General features: G+C 45.7%; 1 pseudogene; it reads right to left on the reverse strand.

Moving 5' to 3' along the window:
* Positions 1-3,453: 3,453 nt before the first annotated feature.
* On the reverse strand, positions 3,454-4,762 carry LOC104856923 (annotated as a pseudogene).
* Between the last annotated feature and the right edge of the window lie 2,734 nt (positions 4,763-7,496).

Below are 7,496 nucleotides of genomic sequence, written 5' to 3' on the forward strand. Positions count from 1 at the left end.
GTACGGGGATCAAACTTGGGACCTTGGACTTTTGAGGCAGGCAGCTGAACCACTGAGCTCAATCCCTGGCCCACAGCCCTAGACTAAAATGTTTTATTTTGAGACAGGTTCTCACTAAATTGCCTGAGTATTGTAGCTGGGATTATAGGCTCTGCCACTATGCTAGGTTTTTGCTCATAGTATCATTTTTCTCCTCCCCCTCTTTTTTGGTGTGTGGAACTGGGGAGCAAACCAGGGCCTTCATACTGAGCTACATACCTATCCCTTTTTAAATATTTTAGAAGTTGAGACAAAAAAATTTTTGAGACAGGATCTCAATAAATTGCTAAACTTCTCAGACTGGCCTGGAATGTGCAGTTATTCTGAATTGGCCTCCCAGAGCACTGGGATTACAGGTGTAAAGCACAAGCCAGGCTAAGAGGGGACAACCTGATTTTTTATCTTTTGAGACAGGGTGTCGAGCTCACCTGACCCTCCTGCCTCAGCCTCCGAGTGCTGGGATCACAGGCGTGAGCCACCAGGCCCGGCCACTCACTTCCTTCGCCCTTCTCTGACCACTTAGCTCTGCTTCCTCCCCATATTCTCTTTACAGAACCCTTAACACTGCCTCATTGGCTGACCTAGAGGGTTTTTTTTCTTCTTAGATTAGAAAGTAGGGAAGGATGGGGTTTTAGCTCAGTGGCACGGTGCTTGCCTAGCAAGTGCGGGGTCCTGAGTTCGATTCCCGGTAAAAAAAAAAAAAGACAGAAAGGGGAAACCGATTCACAGCAGCTCTGTAGCGTCCGCTCCAGACCATCGGTCTGTACTGAACTCCATCCTTGTGGGACAGACACCACGCCCAGGTAAAACAGTTTACTTATTTATTTTTTGGTACTAGGGATTGAAGTCCCGACCTTGCACTTGTGAGGCAGGCAGCAGAACCACTGGGCTAAATCCCCAGCCCGAACACAGTTGATTTTAGAGGTGATAACCGAACAGAATCCAGCTAGGTGAGTCCCTCTGGCAGCTGGATGTGGGCCGCACCCTCTACCCCACCCTGGACACCCACCCTTCTGCCAGTGGCAGTGCAGTTCCAGCTCTGGCTCAGCATCTTTTCACTGAGTGTTCGCGGCGTGCAGCTCCATCACTTCTTTTCCTTCCAAATCATCTCTCCCGCAGTTTGCGGCTGGGAGGCTGACCAGGTCATCGCTCCTTCCTTCCTACCCGCTTATCCAGCTGGAATTATGTGGCTTCCTTAGTGTTTCACCGGCACTTCATCCATCTGCTTCCTGTCGATGCACTGTGTCTACAAATCACGATCCAAGATCTACACTCTAATGAGGCCCACACCTGTAAACCCAGCATTTGAGAGGCTGAGGCAGGAGGGTCACCATGAGTGTGAGGCCAACCTGGGCTATACAGTGAGACTCTATCTCAACAAAAGGTCTTCTCCGCACTCACACCCAGGCGGCTGGGTGCTGCCAGAGAACAGCAGCATACGCGGGCTGGTAGCATCGCACCTTCATGATTTCCAATCTTTTCCATACCCTTTCCGGCTGTTCTGGTTCGTTCTCTCTTCATCCCCCTCCCTTTCATTTCCTCTTCTATGTCCTTCTGTAGCTTTTTTTTTTTTTTCATTTTCATGGGGCTATTTCATAATCACAAAAATCTTACGTAATTCTGATTTTTTTTTTTTTAGGTTTTCCAATTTTTTTTGCATTTCAATTCTTTGAACCATTTAAAATCTTAAAAGATTTTAAAGTTCTATAAAAAACAACAACAGCTATGATACACCACCTACTCTATACTGTAAAACTAATTTTTAAAAACTTTTGGGGCTAGAGATTTAGCTCAGTGGCACCGCGCCTGCAAGGACCTGAGTTCGATCCCTGGTACCAAACTACTTTTTTTTTGGTACCGGGGATCGAACTTGGGACCTTGTGCTTGCAAGGCAGGCAGTGGAACTACTGAGGTAAATCCCCGGTCCCCCAAACCACTTTTAACACAGGGTCTCATGTAGCCAGCCTTTAACTGTGTGACCTTCCTGCCTCAGCTTCCCTAGTGCTGGGATGATAGGCGTAAACCACCATGCCTGTAATAAAAAATAAATGACAATACCTAAGAATGCAAAGGAATTTAATAACACAAAATAATGAGATATCTAACATCTAAACATTTCTGTGCTTTTCTAAATAAGCTGGAAATTTTCCAACGTAACTCAACTTGCCCCACTGACTCAGCACTAACTAGTTTACTACTGATACACTGTAACATGCCCCTTCAGAATGAGCTGCTAGTCCATTAATAGTACACTCAAAAAGTTAAAACTGGTCTACTAAATTCCTGCCTAACTCCTCCCTCCGTAACTCCCACTCAGTACCTTAACACCCTGCTTCACACACTGAAGCTGTGACACAGGGACTCCGTGAATGTCCTGTGTCCCAGTCTGAGGCCCTGAGATCGCCTGGCGTCTCAAGCAGGATGGGGCATGCGTCCCACTGGAGGCCCATGACGGACTCGGCCGGCTTCGCAACCAGACCAGGCCGGCGCCACACAGTAAGTGCTCAGTAAATGTGTGCGGCACTCGGCTCCTTTCTCTTCAGAACTCTGCTTTTAGCCGGGCCCGGTAGTCCCTGCACTCTGGGAGGCAGGAGCATCTCAAAATCAAACCCAATCTGAGCAATGTATGGAGGCCCTGATTCAATATAAAAAATAGCTAGATAGCCGGGCATGGTGGCGGATGCCTGTAATCCCAGACTGAGGCAGGAGGATCGCTGTGAGTTCGAGACCAGCCTGGGCTACATAGCGAGTTCCAGGTCAGTCTCAACGACATAGTGAGACCCGGTCTCAAAAAACCACCACCACCACCACCACCAACAAAAATAGCTAGACAGCATACAGTGCAGCACCCTGGGTTCAATCCCCTATATGCAAAAACAAATCAACAACAAAACTGTGCTTTTTGATTATCATTTTCTATTGAGCTTCAATTTTTACTTATTCTTTTCACTCAGTGAATAAATACATTTAAAAGATTCTCATCATGAAACAAAAAACCTTTCCACATCATTTAGTTCCACAAGCCCAATTCTACCCCGACTAATCTACTGCCATTGGTCTCAGAAAGGTCACCAACTGTGCTCCTGTCAGCAGCACTTCCACGGAAGGTTACTGTCTGCCAAGTCAAACGGGAACTTGGGTTCTACATTCTGCTCTCTTATTGTTTTCAGCGCTGAAATTACCTCTTTTCCAATCAATGCAGCCCCCAAACCTTGAAAAACACACGTAGTAGACACACACATATCTACCCTCAGAACAAAGTTATCTACTATTTGAGTACACTTTTTGTTTTGTTTTTTGAGATAGGGTCTTGCTATGCCATTCAGGCTGGCCCTGAACTCGTTATGTAGCCTAGGTTGGCTTCAAACTCACAGCTTGTGCTGAGACTGAAAGCATGTGCCACCATGCCCGGTGTGAGCAAGTCCTACATTTGGACGTATTTTATTATATAGGTTGAGATGATTTCATTCTTTGCCTCACTGAATTTCCTATAGAATTCTCTACTATGATTTTTTTCTGGAGTTAATATTTGATTATTTGAACAGGATTACACTCATATTCTGTGATCTGAGGTTAACATAAAAAAGACTTCCAAATGACAGCAAAAAAGCTGTGAAGTAATCAGAAGCAGGGTTTATGTATTTATTCATTCATTCAGGTGATTCAAGTGTCGAGGGAGGCTTTTTTTTTTAGCATTACACAATCCCATATTTAACAATCTTTGCTTCTCAGCAATTCTTTTATTATAACCTTTATCACCTGGAAGAGATTCTTTTATCTGAAGCTTTTCATGCATTCAGGTATTTTGCATGATGTCTGATGTGATCAGCAACAAAGGTGGCAATGAAGCAGTATCCATGATCATAACCCTCTTGTAATCTAAAACAACAGGGATTTTCTTTTCTGTACGGGCAGCAATTAAGCGTCTGGGAGTAGCAGTCCATCTGAAAGGCGCTGGTTATCTTTTCCTTGATCCGTCAGTGTGTCCAGCGGAGAACCTGGGTAAGACTTCAGAAGATGGGTTGCATCCTGTCTTCCGTTTACTTTCATCTGTTCTCAAATATCCAGTAAAGGCTTTTTTTTTTTTTTTGCCCCAACGACAAAGAACTGGGTTGCAAACTGGAGCAAATGCTGACACAGATTTGTATTTTTCAGGGTTTTTCAAAGCACAAATAAGTGCTCCATGGCCTCCCACAGAGTGGCCAAAAATACACATCCTTTGGGGTCCACTGGAAAATTGGCATTTATGGGTTGGGGAAGCTCCTCTGTTACATGAGTGCATTCTACAGTTTGTTTTCCAAGGATCATCCGTGGCATTTACATAAACCTCACTCCAGTGCCGAAGTCCCAGCTATCACCTTCTCCTTTAATATGGCACTCACGAGGGCTGGTTTCTGGGGCGAAGACGACAGGGCCGTGTTCTGAGGCAGCCTGATGATAACCAGATTTCGATATAAAATTTTGCCCTGTGCAAGTTAAACCAGAAAGCCAATACAGGGCAGGGCACTTTCCAGTGTTTGCCTTTGGTGGTAAGTAGACAGCAAATTTCATTCTACATTTCATCTCCACACTCATGTTCAAAAACTTTCTGCAGTCCTCCAGAGCACTTGCGCTGCAAATCTGCTCTGGCACCACTATTTTCTTGTCCAATTGTTATTTGCTTGTCTGTACCAAAGGGCAGACAACCACTGGGTGCTGGGGTTGCAGTGGCGCCGATTATTATTTATTGAGACAGGGTTTTGCTATGAAATTCAGGCTGGCATTGAATTCAACTTACTATGTAGTCCAGGCTGGCCTCAAACTTGTGACAATCTTCCTGCCTCAGCCTCCTGAGTGCTGGGATTACAGGCGTGCGCCACCACGCCCGGCTCTCTATTCCCTACTGAAATGTTAGCTTCATTAAGGTTAGCCTCCAGTCTTTCCATGGCTTTCACTGAATAGCTTTACTAGTTTTTTTTTCTCCCTAGTACTGGGTATTGAACTCGGGGAACACTAATTACATACCTAGCTCCTCTTTATCTGTTTACTTTATTTTTTATTGGTACATTTTATATACAGTAGTTATATTCATCATTGGGATCTTGTACCTTTACATGACAGGTCTTGGTTCTTATTTTTTCCCCATTCCTCTAGCCTCCCTTCCCCCCTCCCCCTTCCCTATTTACATGTTTACTTATGAATGAGAAAGAAACTAAGCTGTCCAGACTGGCCTCAAACTTGCAATCCTCCTGCCTCAGCCTTACAAGTAGGTGGAATAACAGGGCAGAGCAGGCAGTGCCACAGTATAGGGTTTTTCATGTTGATGTTATCTTCATTCCTTTTCCTGCTGCTGAGACAACATACTCAACACCCAAAGTTGAAGGAGGAAAGGTTTATTTGGCTCACAGTTCATAGAGGTTTGAGTCAATAGTCAGCCGGCTCCAAGGCAGGGCAGCATGGCAGAAAGGCATCAGAGAGGAGAAACAGTTCATGGTGGGCAGAAGGCAGCAAAGTGGTGAAGCAGAGAAGCAGCAAGTGACAGGCGGTCACAACTGCCCTCTTTCTGTCCCTTTTATTCTATCCAGGCTACATCCACCCCTTAGGGCGGGCAGCACCTGCCACAGGCTGAGCCTGAAGAAGGCCCTTCACCTCCTCCCTACTCCCTTCTCTTCCATACATCAGTCAAGCAGACCGTGTCTGTTTGCAGACCCGGGATGGCACAGCCCCAGGAGACAGTCACATTATGCATCCTTCCCGGTTCCCTTCCTGTGCATGTCCCAGTTACAGAACAATCGCGCTGTTTCACTAGGCCACGTAGGCCACACAGCACTAGGTGCCCCACCTTCTCTTCCTGTTTGTGTTAAACTATAAATAGTGCTGGGCCGCTGGCGGTCACTACCTCTCGAAAGGCTATGGTTCCACTTAGTCCCAGCTTTCAAGAAAGATCTTGGTATGCATCCTCCTTTCTTGCTGTTTTTTGATGTTCTTTATCTCCCACCACTCTCCCCAGTTTCACAGCCTACACTGTGCAGGTCACAGCACACACCCAGGGCAGGTACCCTTAACCCTAGCGTTACACCATGAATCAATCCCAGCCTCGCACACCCGGATCTAGCCGCCTCTGAAAAGCCCCACCTATGCGTAAGGCTTTGGGAGGACATCTACACACAAGCCGTAACAGATGTTTTGTGACTACTTCAAACTTATTCCACCCCAAACTGCTCTCCTCACACTAGCCCACCCTCAACATTTTCATCTTACTAGCACCACTAATACATAAATTTTACCTTTTCCAACCTTTCCTCACAGTGTAGTCAGGAAGGTTATTTTCTCCGGAGACAGGGTTTTGCTATGTGGCCCAGGCTGGCCTCATACTCAGGGCAGTCTATCCTCTTCAGCCTCCTGAGTTCTGGGATTACAGGTGTGAGCTACCATACTGGGCAAGAGAGATTATTCGTTTTGTTTTGTTGAGCCAGGGTCTTGAACTCACGATGTAGCCCAGGTGTGCACCACACCCAGCTCAGAAAGATTATTCTAAAAAGCCAATTTTATCATGTCCTTCACTTGCTTAAAAAAAAAAGAGAAGAAAAAAAAATTGCTTTTTGGTACTGGGGATTAAACCCAGAACTTCAAACATGCTAGGCTGGTAGTTTATGACTGAGCTAGATTATGAAACTCCCTTGCTCAAACTCTTTAAAATCTGCCTTCAAGATAAAGTTCAAAGGACCTAAGCCTTGCTCCCTTCTACCTGTCTCTGGTCTCCCCTCTTGCAGGCCTGCTGTGGGTACAGATTGTTTTCGGAATGTAACACTTCTGAATCATTTTCACTTGAAGACCCCTTTCTCCTTCTTCTGGTACAGTGCATGTTTACAACACAGAATGTATTTACCACGGGGGAACAGGGATACAGAGCTCTTTTTTGGGGGTTACCGGAGGATGGAACTCAGGACCTTTCAAGTGCACGGCAGGCAGCAGCACCACGGAGCCAAATCCCCGGCCCCGTATTTCATCTTAACCCTTTTTGACTCCCCTTTCTCTCTCCTGTCTCCTCACACCCCAATTCCCTTTTGGTCGCCAGTCTATTCCGTGTCTTCTACATCTTTACTAACGCTAACCCCACCACGGGATTTACAGCCCTACGTGACACATCCTGCCTGTTTCCCATCCCCCTGCTTCCTATACACAAAGCTGTTTCCATCTTTTCCGTCTCTTCGTTCCTCTTTCCCTGGCCCATTTCCCTTCCATCTGAACATTCTCTTCCTATTTCCCAATATCTGTTGTACATTTTAGTTCTTATTTCTACTTTCAATTTCTCACACCAGAGAAACAATGTGGTATTTAAACCCATGTGCAATTTATTTCCCTTAAGCTTTCACTCTTTAAATTATACTTTGAGGGCCAGGGATTTAGCTCAGCGGGTCAGCCACCTGCCTTGCAAGGCAAGGACCAGAGTTAGATCCCTGGTACAAAAAAAGAAA

This window comes from Fukomys damarensis, unplaced genomic scaffold (assembly GCF_012274545.1).
Source record: "Fukomys damarensis isolate Sample0158 unplaced genomic scaffold, DMR_v1.0_HiC HiC_scaffold_33, whole genome shotgun sequence".
NCBI classification, from domain to species: Eukaryota; Metazoa; Chordata; class Mammalia; order Rodentia; family Bathyergidae; genus Fukomys; species Fukomys damarensis.